Raw genomic sequence first — 13440 nt, forward strand, 5'->3', positions numbered from 1 at the left:
CAGTTCAGAAAGTTTTCCCCTATAACAATGTGTTTAAGGGTCTTTCCCAATTACTCTTCTAATAGATTGAGTATATCTAGTTTTTTAATTAATTGATTAATTATTTTTTTTATTTTTACACACAAGAATTTATTCCCCTCCTGGTCCACCTTCATACTGTTTTACATCCCATACCACCACCAATATCTCCACTAGGATGTCATCACTCTTTCCACCCCACCAGACCTCTGAACTCCCTAAAGCCTCAAGTCTCTTGAGGGTTAAAAGCATCTTCTCTGACTGAACTCAGAACCTGGAGCTCTCTGCTGTATATATGTTGGGGGCTTCATATCAGCTGGTGTATGCTGCCTGGTAGGTGATCCTGTGTCTGAGAGATCACAGGGGTACAAGTTACAGTGTTGCCCTTCTCCTCAGCTTCCTCCACTCTTCCCCTAATTTAACCATAGAGGCAGCAGCTACTGTTGATTGGTTGGGTGCAAATATCTGCATCTGACTCTTTCAGCAGGGAAGTAATGATAGGTCCCTTTTTGTGAATGCCCCATAGCTTCAGTGTCAGGTCTTGGAGCCTCCCCTTGAACTAGATCCCCCTTTGGGCCTGTCCCTGGACCTTCTTTTCATCAGGCTCTTCTCCATTTCCATCCCTGCAGTTCTTTCAGATAGGAAAAATTATGGGTCAGAGCTCTGACTGTGGAATAGCAACTCCATCTCTCACTTGATGCTCTGTCTTTCTGCTGGAGGTGGGTTCTACAAGTTCCCTCTCCCCACTGTAGGGCCTTTCATCTAGAGTCCCCCTCCCTTTGAGTTTTGAGAGTCTATTACTTCCCAGGTCTTTGGTACATTCTGGAGGGTCCTCCCAACCTTCTAACTGAGATCACCTGTTTCTATTCTTTCTGCTGGCCATCAGATCTTTAGTCCTTTTCTACCCACCCAATACCATATCATGTTCCCTTCTCCCAGCCTGTCCCCTTTCCCTGCTCAGTCACTCCCTCTCCCCCCTTGTAGTTGCTTTCTTCTCCCTCCCTAGTGAGACTGAAGCATCCTCACTTGGGCCCTTCAGCTTGTTGAAATTTTGAGTTCTGTGGACTGAATCTTGAGTATTCTGTATTTTTTTTCTTATTCTTTCCCTTTTTTGACTAATATCCACATATTAGGGAATAAATGCTATGCTGTCCTTTTGGGTCTGAGTTATTTTCTAGTTCCATCTATTTGCTTGGAAAACTCAAATGTCCTTGCTCTTAATGCTTAAGTAGTATTCCATTGTGTAAATGAAGCATATTTTCTGTATCCATTCTTCTGTCATGGGACATCTGGGTTGTTTCCAAGTTCTGGTTATCACAAATTAGGCTGCTATGAACACAGTGGAACATGTGACCCTGTGGCATGGTGGGACTTCTTTAGGTATATTACCAAGAGTGATATTGCTGGATTTTTTAGATAAATCTATTTTTATTTTTAATTTACTTTTATTGTATATATTCTTTATTTACATTTCAAATGTCATTTCCTTTCCCAGTGTCTCGGACATAAGCCCCCTATCACATCCCCCTCCTCTCTTTTATAAGGGTGTTCCCGTCCACATCAACCCCACATTTGCCACCACCCTGGACATTCCCCTAAAATGGGGGTGCAAGCTTGGCAGGACCAAGTGCGTCTCCTTCCACTGGTGCCCAACAAGGCCATCCTCTGCTAAATATGCAGTTGGAGCCATGGGTCAGTCCATGAATAGACTTGGTGTATTGCTTTAGTCCCTGGAAGCTCTGGTTGGTTGACATCGTTGTTCTTTTGGGGTTGCAAGCCCCTATAGCTCTTTCAATCCTTTTTCTAATTCCTCCAGCGGTAGTCCCATTCTCAGTTCAGTGGTTTGATGCTAGCATTCACCTCTGTATTTGACATGGTCTGGCTGTGTCTTTCAGGAGACTATATTCGGCTCCTGTCAGCACACACTTATTAGCTTCATCAATCTTATCTAGTCTTGGTGACTATATATATATATATATATATATATATATATATATATATATATATATATGTGGCAGGCTCTGAATGGCAGTTCCTTCAGGCTCTGCTCCAAACTTTGCCTCCATATCCCCTCCTATGAATATATTTGGTCCCCCTTTTAAGAAGGAGTGAAGGATCCTCATTTTGGTCATCCTTTTTCTTGAGCTTCATGTGGTCTGTGGATTGTATCTAGGGTAATTCAAGCTTTTGGGCCAATATCCACTTACCAGTTAGTGCATATCATGTGTGTTTTTCTCTGATTGGGTTACATCACTCAGGATGATATTTCCTAGTTCAAACCATTTGCCTATAAATTTCGTGAAGTCATTACGTTTGATAGCTGAGTATCACACCATTATGTAGATGCACTACATTTTCTGTATCCATTCCTCTATTGGAGGGCATCTGGGTTCTTTGCAGCTTCTGGTTATTATAAATAAAGCTCCTGTAAACATAGTGGGGCATGTGTCCTTGTTGTATGTTGGAGCATCTTTTGGGTATATGCCCAGGAGTGGTATAGCTATGTCCTCAGGTAGTACATGTCCAATTTTCTGAGGAACCTGCAGACTGATTTCCAGAGTGGTTGGAATAGTTTGCATTCCCACCAAAAATGGAGGAGTGTTCTTTTTTCTCCACATCCTAGTCAGCATATGTTGTCACCTGAGTTTTTTATCTTAGCCATTATGACTCGTGTGAGTTGGAATCTCAGGGTTGTTTTGGTTTGCATTTCCCCGATGACTGAGGATGTTGAGCATTTCTTTAGGTGCTTTTCAGTCATGTGATATTCCTCAGCTGAGAATTCTTTGTTTAGCTCTGTGCATCATTTTTAATAAAGTTATTTGGCTCTCTGGAGTCTAACTTCTTGAGTTCTTTGTAAAATTCGGCTATTTACCCTCTACCAGATGTAGGATGGTAAAGATCTTTTCCCAGTTGGTTGATTGCCATTTTGTTCTATTCAGAGTGTCCTTTGCCTTACAGAAGCATTGCAGTTTTATGAGGTCCCATTTGTCGATTCTTGATCTTACAGCATAAGTCATTGGTGTGTTGTTCAGGAAATTTTCCACAGTGCCCATATGACCGAGATTTTTCCTCACTTTTCTTCTATTTGGTTTGACTGTATCTGGATAGATATAGAAGTCCTTGTTCCACTTGGACTTAACCATTGTACAGGGCAATGAAAATGGATAGATTTGCATTCTTCTACATGCTGACCTCCAGTTGAGCACCATTTGCTGAAAATGCTATCTTTTTTCCACTGGATGGTTTTAGCTCCTTTGTCAAAGATCAAGTAACCATAGATGTGTGGGTTCATTTCTGGGTCTTCAATTCTATTTCACTGTGCTACCTACCTATCTCTGTACCAATACCATACGTTTTTATCAATATTGCTCTGTAATACTGCTTGAGGTCAGGGATGGTGATTCCCCCCAGAAGTTCATTTATTGTTGAGCATAGTTTTCACTACCCTCGATTTTTTTTTGTTATTCCAAATGAATCTGCAAATTTCTCTTTTCATCTCTCTGAAGAATTGAGTTGGAATTTTAATGGGGATTGCATTGAATCTATAGATTTCTTTTGTAAAATGGCCATTTTTACTATATTTATCCTGTCAATCCATGAGCATGGGAGGTCTTTCGATCTTCTAAGATCTTCTTCAATTTCTTTCTTAAGAGACTTAAAGTTCTTGTATTAAAGATCTTTCACTTGCTTTGTTAAAGTCATTCTAAAGTATTTTATATTATTTGTAACTATTGTGAAGGGTGAATTTCTATAATTTTTTCTCAGTCTGTTTATCTTTGAATAGAAGAAGGCTACTGGTTTGTTTGAGTTAATTTTATACCCAGCTACTTTGCTGAAGTTGTTCTTCAGGCTTAGCAGTTCTGTGGTGCAACTTTGGAGACATTTATGTATACTATCATATCATCTGTAAATAGTGATATTTTGTCTTCTTCCTTTCCAATTTGTATCCTTCTGACCTTATTTTGTTGTCTGATTGCTCTGACTAGGATTTCAAGTACTATATTTAATACGTTTGGGAAGAGTGGGCAGCCTTGTCTAGTCCCTGATTTTAGTGGGATTGCTTCAAATTTCTCTCCATTTAGTTTAATATTAGCTACTGGTTTGCTCTATATTGCTTTTACTATGTTTTGGTATTGGCCTTGAATTCCTGTTCTTTCCAGGACTTTTATCATGAAGAGATATTGAATTTTGTCAAATGATTTCTCAGCATCTAATGAAATGATCATTGTGTTTTTTTTCTTTGAGTTTGTCTATATATTGGATTATGTCGATGGATTTCTGTATATCGAATCATCCTTGTATCCATGGGATGAAGCCTACCTGATCATGATGGATGATTTTTTTGATGTGTTCTTGGATTTGGTTTGCAAGAATTTTATTGAGTATTTTTGTGTTGATATTCATGAGGGAAATTGGTCTGAAGTTTTCGTTCTTTGTTGGGTCTTTGTGTGGTTTAGGTATAAACATAATTGTGGATTCAAAGAAGGAATTGGGTAGTGCTCTGTCTGTTTCAATTTTGTGGAATATTTTGGACAGTATTGGTATGAGGTCTTCTATGAAGGTATGATAGAATTCTACACTAAACCCATACAGTCCTGGGTTCTTTTTGGGTGGGAGTCTTTTAATAACTGCTTCTATTTCTTTAGGAATTACGGTGTTGTTTAGATGTTTTTTATGATCCTGATTTAATTTTGGTACCTGGTATTTGTCTAGAAAATTTTCCATTTCCTCCATATTTTCCAGTTTTGTTGAATATAGCCTTTTGTAGTAGGATCTAATAATTTTTTGAATTAACTAAGAATTTCCTGTTGTTTTGTCTCCCCTTTCTTTTCTGATTTTGTTAATTTGGATACACTTTCTGTGATCTTTAGTTAGTCTGGCTAAAGTTTTATCTATTCTGTTGATTTTCTCAAAGAACCAGCTCCTGGTTTTGTTGATTCTTGTATAGTCCTTTTTGTTTCTACTTGGTTGATTTCAGCCCTGAGTTTGATTATTTCCTGCCTTCTTCTACTCCTCTTGGGTTTATTTTGTTCTTTTTGTTCTAGAGCTTTTAGGTGTGCTGTCAAGCTGATGATATATGCTCTCTCCTGTTTCTTTTTGCAACCACTTAGAACTATGAGTTTTCCTCTTAGCACTGCTTTCATTGTGTCTCATAAGTATGAGTATGTTGTTCATTCATTTTCATTAGAACTAAGAAGTCTTTAATTTCTTTCTTTAATTCTTCCTTGACCAAGTTATCATCGAGGAGTGCATTGTTCAACAGCCATGTATATGTGTCGTTTTTGTTGTTATTGAAGACCAGTCTTAGTCCATGATGATATGATAGGATATATGCGATTACTTTTGTCCTCCTGAATCTGTTGAGACCTGTATTGTGACCAATTATATGGTCAGTTTGGGAGAAGGTACCCTGAGGTGCTGAGAAGAAGATGTATCTTTTGTTTTAGGGTGGAATGTTCTATAAATATTTTTAAGTCCATTTGGCTCATAACATTTTTTTAGTTTCTCTGTGTCTCTGTTTAATTTCTGTTTCCATGGATGAGAATGGGGTGTTGACATCTCCTACTATTATTGCACAAAGTGTAATGTGTGATTTGAACTTTAGTAATATTTATTTTATGAATGTAAGTGTGCTTACAATTGGAGCATTGCTATTTACATTTGAGAGTTCATCTTAGTAAATTTTTTCTTTGAAGAGTAGGATGTGTCCCTACTTATCTTTTTTGATAACCTTTTTTTAAAAGTCGAATTTATTCAATATTAGAAACAAGCTACTCCAGCTTTTTTTCTTTGGACCATTTGCCTGGAAAGTTGATTTCCAGCCTTTTCTCTCCTCTAGTGTCTGTCTTTGTCTCTAAGATACATTTCCCGTATGCAGAAAACTGCTGGTTCCTCTTTACGTATCCAGTGTGTTAGTCTATGTTTTTTCATTGGGGAATTGAGTCCATTGATGTTAAGAGGTATTAAGGAATAGTGATTATTGCTTCCTGTTATTTTCATTGTTAGAGGTTCAATTATGTTTGTGTGTCTCTCTTCTTTTGGTTTCATTGCCATTTCCTTGCTTTTTCTAGGGTGTAGGTACTACTTTAATCATACAATCCACAAGCATGAGAGATTTTCCATGATCTGAGAACGTCTTCAGTTTCTTTCTCCAGAGACTTAAAGTTCTTGTCTTGATTAGGTAGAGCCACACCAAGGTGCTTGTATTATTTATGACTATTGTGAATGCTATTGTTTCTCTAATTTCTTTGTTAGCTTATTTTTGCTTTGAGTAGAGGAAGCTTAGTGATTTGTTTGAGTTAACTTTATATATAGCCACTTTGCTGAAGTTGTTTATCAGGTTTAGGTGTTCTCTGACCGGTTTTTTGGGGGGTCACTTAAGTATACCATCATATCATATACAAATAGTAGTATTTTGATTTTTCCAATTTCTATCCATTTTACCTACTTTTCTTGTCTAATTGCTCTTCCTGAAACTTCCAGTACTATATTGAATGTAAAAAGAATGGGCAACATTGTCTAGTCCAAGATTTTAGTGGTATTGCTTCAAGTATCTCTCCATTTAGTTTGATGTTGGCTACTGGTTTGTTGTACATTGCTTTTACTATGTTTAGGTATGGGCCTTGAATTCCTGCTCTTTCCAAGTCTTTTAACATAAAGGGTGTTGAAATTTGTCCAATGCATTTTCAGCATCTAATGAGATAATCATGTATTTTTTTCTTTGAGTTTGTTTATATAGTGGATTATGTTGATGGATATCCATATATTGAACCATCCCTACATCCCTGGGATGAAGCATGCTTGATCATGGTGAATGACAGTTTTGATACATTCTTGGATTCCTTTGTGAGAATTTTCTTGAGGATTTTTACATCAATATTCATAAGTAAAATTGGTCTGAAATTTTCTTCTTTTTCTGAATCTTTGTGTGACTTTGGTACCAGTATAACTGTGGCTTCATAAAATGAGTTAGGTACTGTTCCTTTTGTTTCTGTTTTGTGGAATACTTTGAAGAGTATTGATATTAGGTCTTCTTTGAAAATCTGTTAAAATTCTGCATTAAAACCATCTGGTCCTGGAGATATATATATATATATATATATATATATATATATATATATATATATATATGTATATATATGTATATATATATATATATATGTATTGGTTTGGATACTTTTAATGACTGCTTTGATTTCATTAGGGGTTATGGAACACTTTACATAGTTTATTTGATCCTGATTTAACTTTGGAACCTGGCATCTATCTAGAACATTATCTATTTCATCCAAAATTTCCAGTTTTGTTTCATATAGGCTTTTGTAGTAGGATCTTATTATTTTTAAATTTCCTTGGTTTCTGTTGTTATGTCTACCTTTTCATTTCTAGCTTTGTTAATTTGTAGACTGTCTCTCTGTGCCCTCTGGTTAGTTTGACTATGGGTTTATATATCTTGTTGATTTTCTCTATGCCCCAGCTCCTGGCTTTGTTGAGTCTTTATATAGTTCTTTTCATTTCCACTTGGTTGGTTTCATCTGTGAGTCTGATTATTTCCTACTGTCTATTCCTCTTGGGTGTATTTGCTTCTTTATTTTTTCTAGAGCTTTAATGTGTGCTGTAAGGATGCTAGTGTATATTCTCTCCAATTTCTTTATGGAATCACTCAGATCTATGAGTTTCCTCTTAGCATTGCTTTCATTGTGTCCCATAAGTTTGGATATGTTGTGCCTTCATTTTCATTCTAAATTCTAAAAAGTCCTTAATTTCTTTCTTCATTTCTTCTCTGACCAGATTATCCTTGAGTAGAGAGTTGTGCGTCTGCCATGTGTATATGGGTTTTCTGTTTTTTGTTTTGTTTTGTAGTGTGTGTGTGTGTGTGTGTGTGTGTGTGTGTGTGTGTGTGTCTGTACATTAAACAGTACGTGTACAGAAAACAGACAACCTGAGGTGTGATTTTAAATAAGAATCTTGCTTTTCAGGTGTCTTCATATCTAAGGTTTTCTGTTGTGGGAGAACTGTGTTTTGATGGTGTCAAGTAGCCTTAGTTTCCATTGCTTATGTTCTTGCGCTTGCCTATCTTCATCTGGTTATCTCTGGTGTTAGCTGTTTTTGCTGACTGGAACATGTCCCTCCTGTGAGCCTGTGAACCTGTTTTCTTAGGTATATCAGCACTCCTGGGAGAAAAGCTCTTTCTAGGTGGGATTGGATTGCTATTAGCTATGATTTTAGGTGTGTCAGCCCTTCTGGGAGAACTGCTCTCTCTTTCTCAGCAGGATAGTTGTGGCAAAGTGTCAGCACTAGGGCACAGAAGGAAACTGGAAGGATCCTGTTCCCTCTGCTCCATGGTTCCTGGGTCCCATGGGCTCCAGTCAAGTTCCATTTGGGCCTGGTATTTGGCCACCATGGTGTTCTCACATGGGATCTTTGGTGTGTCAGCACTCCTGGGAGACCTGTTATCTCTGGGCAGGACTAGGGTGCAGATAGCTGTGGCACAGAGTCCATAATCAATCAATTTAAAACAAAGGTAACAATTCAAAGAATCAAGGAAAATGGGAGCTCTTTCTTTGAGAAAGTCAATGTCATAGGCAAACTCTTGTCCAAACTAAGTATAAGGCAGAGACAGTATCCAAATTAACAAAATCTGAAATGGAAAGGGGGACATAAAATCAGTTACTGAGGAATCCAAAGAATTATTAGGTCTTACTTCAGAAGATTGTACTCAACAAAATTGGATAATCTAAAAGAAATGGATGATTTTCTTGATATTAGATGCCACTAATCAATTCGAAACCAAGATCAGGTAAACAATTTAACATTTCCTATATTCCTCACGGAAATAGAAGTAGTCATTAAAAGTCTTAAAACCAAACAAACAAATAAAACGCAGAAAGCCTGATTTTATTTGCACAGAATTCTACCAGATATTCAAAGATGACTTAATACCAATCTTTTCAAAGTAGTCCACAAAATAGAAATAAAAGGAACCTTGTCAAACTCATTCTACAGGTCCACACTCACCCTGATATCTAAGCCACATAAAGATTCAACAACAAAAGGGAATTTTAGATCAATTTTCTTCAGATGCAATGTTTATAGATGCAAAAATCCTCAATAATTGGCATATTTAATCTAAGAATACATAAAAACCCATCTACCATGATCAAGTAGGTTTGATCCCAGGGATGAATGGATGGTTGAACATACAAAAGTCCATCAATGTAATTCACCATATATAAACAAACTGATATTGGAAAACCACATGATCACCTAATTAAACACTGAAAAATCCATTGACAGTACCTAACATTCCTTCACTATAACAGTCTTGGAGTGATCAAGGATATAAGTTACATACCTAAACACAGTAAAGGTAATATGCAGTTCGCCAATAGCCGATATAGAATTAAATGGAGAGAACTTAAAGCAATTCCACTAAAATCAGGGACAAGACAAGAATGCCCACTCTCTTCATGTTTATTCAGTGCAGAACATTTAAAAATCTACCTTGAGCAATGAGACCACTAAAGGAGACCAAAGATTTACAATTTAGAAAGGAAGACATCAAAGTATTGCTATAAGTGACCTAAAAATTCTACCACAGAACTTCAACAGTAGATAAAAACCTTCAGCAAATCAGATGGATACAAAATTAACTCAAATAAATCAGTACCCCCACCCCTGTTTATACAAACTACAAATGGGCTGAGAAAGAAATTAGGGGAACAATCTCCTTTACAGTAGCCACAAACAATGTAAACTATCTTGTTGTAATGCTAGTCAAGCAAATGAAAAACCTTTATGACAAGAACTTCAAGTCTCTGAAGAAAGAAATTGAGAAAGATATCAGAAGATAGAAAGATCTCTTATGCTTATGAATCGGCAGAATTGGCACAGTACAAATGGCCATCTTACTCAAAGCAGACCACAAATTCAATCCAATTCCCATCAGCATTACAATACAGTTATTTACAGTCCCTGAAAGAATAATTGTCAACTTTGGAAGAACAAATATTTCAGGATAGCTAATACAAACTTCTGGAAGATATTACCATCCCTGATTTCAAGCAGTACTACAGAGCAATAATAATGAAAACTGCATGGTATTGGCATAAAAACACAGAAGTTGGTCAATGGAATATAATAAAAAACCCAGAAATAAACTTATACACCTATGGAAACTTGATTTTTGACAAAGAACCCAAAAGCATACATTGGAAAAAGAAAGATACCTCAACAAATTATGCTGGTCTAACTTATTGTTTGCACCTAAGAGAATGCAAATATACCCATATCTATTACCTTGCACGAAACTCAAGTCAGAATATCAAAGACCTCAATATAAATTCTATATCAGTTAAAAGATAAAGTGAGAAACTTACCTTAAACATATTAATACAGGAGTCGAATTCCTAGGGTGGATCTAAGCTGAGATTTCTAGCAGCAGGGGATATGGAGACTGAAAAGGCCACCTCCTATAGTCCCTGTAGTCAGGCAGGATTTCCAGCAGAGGGATAAGGACACCAACCCACTCATAAAATTTTTGACCCAGAAAATGCCCTCCCTATAAGATGTGCAAGGGTAAAGTTGGAACACAGATTAAAGGAGGGGCCAACCAATGAATACATCACCTTGAGACCCATCCCATATGAGAGAGCCAACCACTGTCACCATTAATGATACTTTTCTAAACGTGTAGACAGGAGTGTAGTATAATAGACTCCTGCAAGGCTTTATTCAGCAGCTGATAGAAACATGAAAAGAGACACAGTCAAACATCAGACAGAGCTTTGACTAGTCTTGTGGAAGACTGGGGGCCTAGAATCGTGCAAGCTGGAGGGTTTAAGAACACCAGATGAAGACATACAAAGTCAACTAATTTGGGTCTTAGGGTGTTCAGATAGACTGAACTATCATCCAAAGTACAAGCAGGATCTGGACCTAGGCCTCCTCATATTATCTACCTAGGTTGCTTATAATAATTGCCTACGTAATACTGTGGTATACTGGCTGCTGTTACAGTGTTTGCTATGGTTTATAACTCTTCCAATATTAATGTGTTACTTTTTCTAACTCTAAATAATGAATTTCAATATCATTTCATTTTAGTATTCTATTTCTGACAATTTAAAATTCTTTGGCAATGTCCTGAATCTAACAAATTTTAGTACACTTCACTCCCGATCTCTTCACTCATCCACACAATTCTTCCACTGAAACCCTTCTTCCCAGTGATCCTTCCTCCCACTTTTATGTCTTGTTTCTATGTGTGAACCACTGTGCTTCATTAGATTTGCTTGTGCACATGTGAATGAAAGTTATTTACTGAACCATGGGCAAGTTATCAGGGGCTATCCCACTAAAAAAATAAACGACCCCCTCCTCACCAAAAATTAAATATTAGTAATTAATCAAGGTTGTTTGGGTTTCAGTGTGGTTTTCCTGGGTTTCTACCCATCCATAATTGTATGTTGAGGGGCTAGTCTTCTATAAGTCTTTGCAAATAAACATAGGTGTGGTCTGGATATGAAATACCGCTCATATGAACTTATGTTTGAAAACTCGCTCCCCTGATGATGGCTCTCCAGTTTTCAAAGTTCTGCCCCATTTACTGGTTCTCTCTGTTTCCCAGTTATTAACGGAATGTTATTATCTGCCCTCCTTTTTCTACAACTAGGACTTGTGCTCTTGCTTCTATGACTTCCATACTGTCATGGAATAAGGCTCTAAAACTATAGCCACAATAAGCCCTTCTTCCCTTATACTGCTTCTTTCCAGGTGTTTGAATATAGCACAGAGAAAATAGCCAATACACGTGAATATAATTGAATACACTTGAATGCACTTAGTAATTTGCATTGTTGTACATAATGTTCTTTTTCTCAGTTCTGTGTTTTTGTATTTTTCTCTTATCTGGCCTTTGTATTATTATCTCTATTATTGTGTTGCATTTCTCATGCTGGCTAATACAGAAATGGCTGCAAATTCAGAGTGTTAATACTACATACTTATAGGATCACACTTTTCACTATTTATTTGTTTGTTTAATTACTTAGTTGCATGGTTGGTTAGGAGTTGAAACACTAAGCTGAGTAATGTGTTCAGGGTCTCATAGGTTGTAATCAGTGTCAGTTAAATCTTTGGTTTGCCTATTTGCTCAACAGGAAAAGAATCTCTTCCTCTCTTTTCTTGAGTTGTTAGCAAATTTCATCTTCACGTGTTCTTATGACTAATTGCTAAGATTTTAAATGGAGATAATTTTCACAATGAGAAGATTGTTCCTGCCATGGGCACTATCTCAGCAAAGACCCTTACTTTATCAAGCAACACAAAGACTCTCTAGATACCACGCTGCCATTAGCAATACCGTCATGTGGGCAGAGATCACTTTGTTTTCATGCTTTAGCGTTCAGTGGCCATTCCCAGTCTTCCTTGTCATCAGATAGAGATACTCTGAGAGTATGAATAAGAGGGGATAGAAATTTGAGAGCCACTCCAAATGTTATTTAACTTGTACTTTAAAGTTAATTGCAAGTATCCTGAACCTACTGAACATTTATTTGTGAAACTGATTTTATCTTTTCTTTTTCATCTCTCAAGTTGTCTAGTCAAAAGGAGCATTTTCTGGGACTTGGCTTTATTTCTAATATACTTGGGCACTTTAAATAAGGCTCTGGGAATGTACCTTTTGTTTTATTTTCACCTTGAAGTTATAATTTAATTATGCTTCAAGTTACTGAAAATATTGTTGATTAGAAGACATTACATTTTTCTGAAACCTTCCTAGAAGGTTTCCCTCTTGTGTTGATAATTGTTTTCAAACCAGCAAGTTCCTTATTGAGCTTTCGTAGTAGTATATCACATTTCCCTACTATCTATTAGAACAAACTAGTGTAATTCAAAAAGTACATCTTACTGTCTTCCAAAGTAACTTAGGAAACACTACTGTCATATATTTCATTTTTAAAAGTGTATTAGTTGCAGAAAGGATAGAATGGAGAAAATAGAAATTATGTTTTCAATAATCATCCACAGCTTACTCACGACTCACTACCCAGTCTTAAAGCCAATGCCACATATATCCAAAGCTGCATTTTCAACATTACCCATGCTCCATAGCTACAAACTTTTATTTGGCTACCTTTCAATACTTGCCATTGACCTCAAATTCTCAGGAGTTCAGCATAGGAGAATAAAAATACTCTGTACAATTTTCACATTATCATATGTCAGTTGAAGGTCAGCACTGAAACTGCTTCTATTCAACTCCTATTTCTCTTCTGTATCAAAAGAGTGTTATGTTGCATATCTGACCTGCTTCATCAGCAGGATTTTATTATAAAGGAAAAGGTTTGGATTATAGCTGAGCTATCATTGACCCTAAGCATACATGTTGTTGTAACTTGGTGCTATTTCACAGACTTT

This window comes from Rattus rattus, chromosome 5 (genome assembly GCF_011064425.1).
Source record: "Rattus rattus isolate New Zealand chromosome 5, Rrattus_CSIRO_v1, whole genome shotgun sequence".
In the NCBI taxonomy this organism is placed as follows: domain Eukaryota; kingdom Metazoa; phylum Chordata; class Mammalia; order Rodentia; family Muridae; genus Rattus; species Rattus rattus.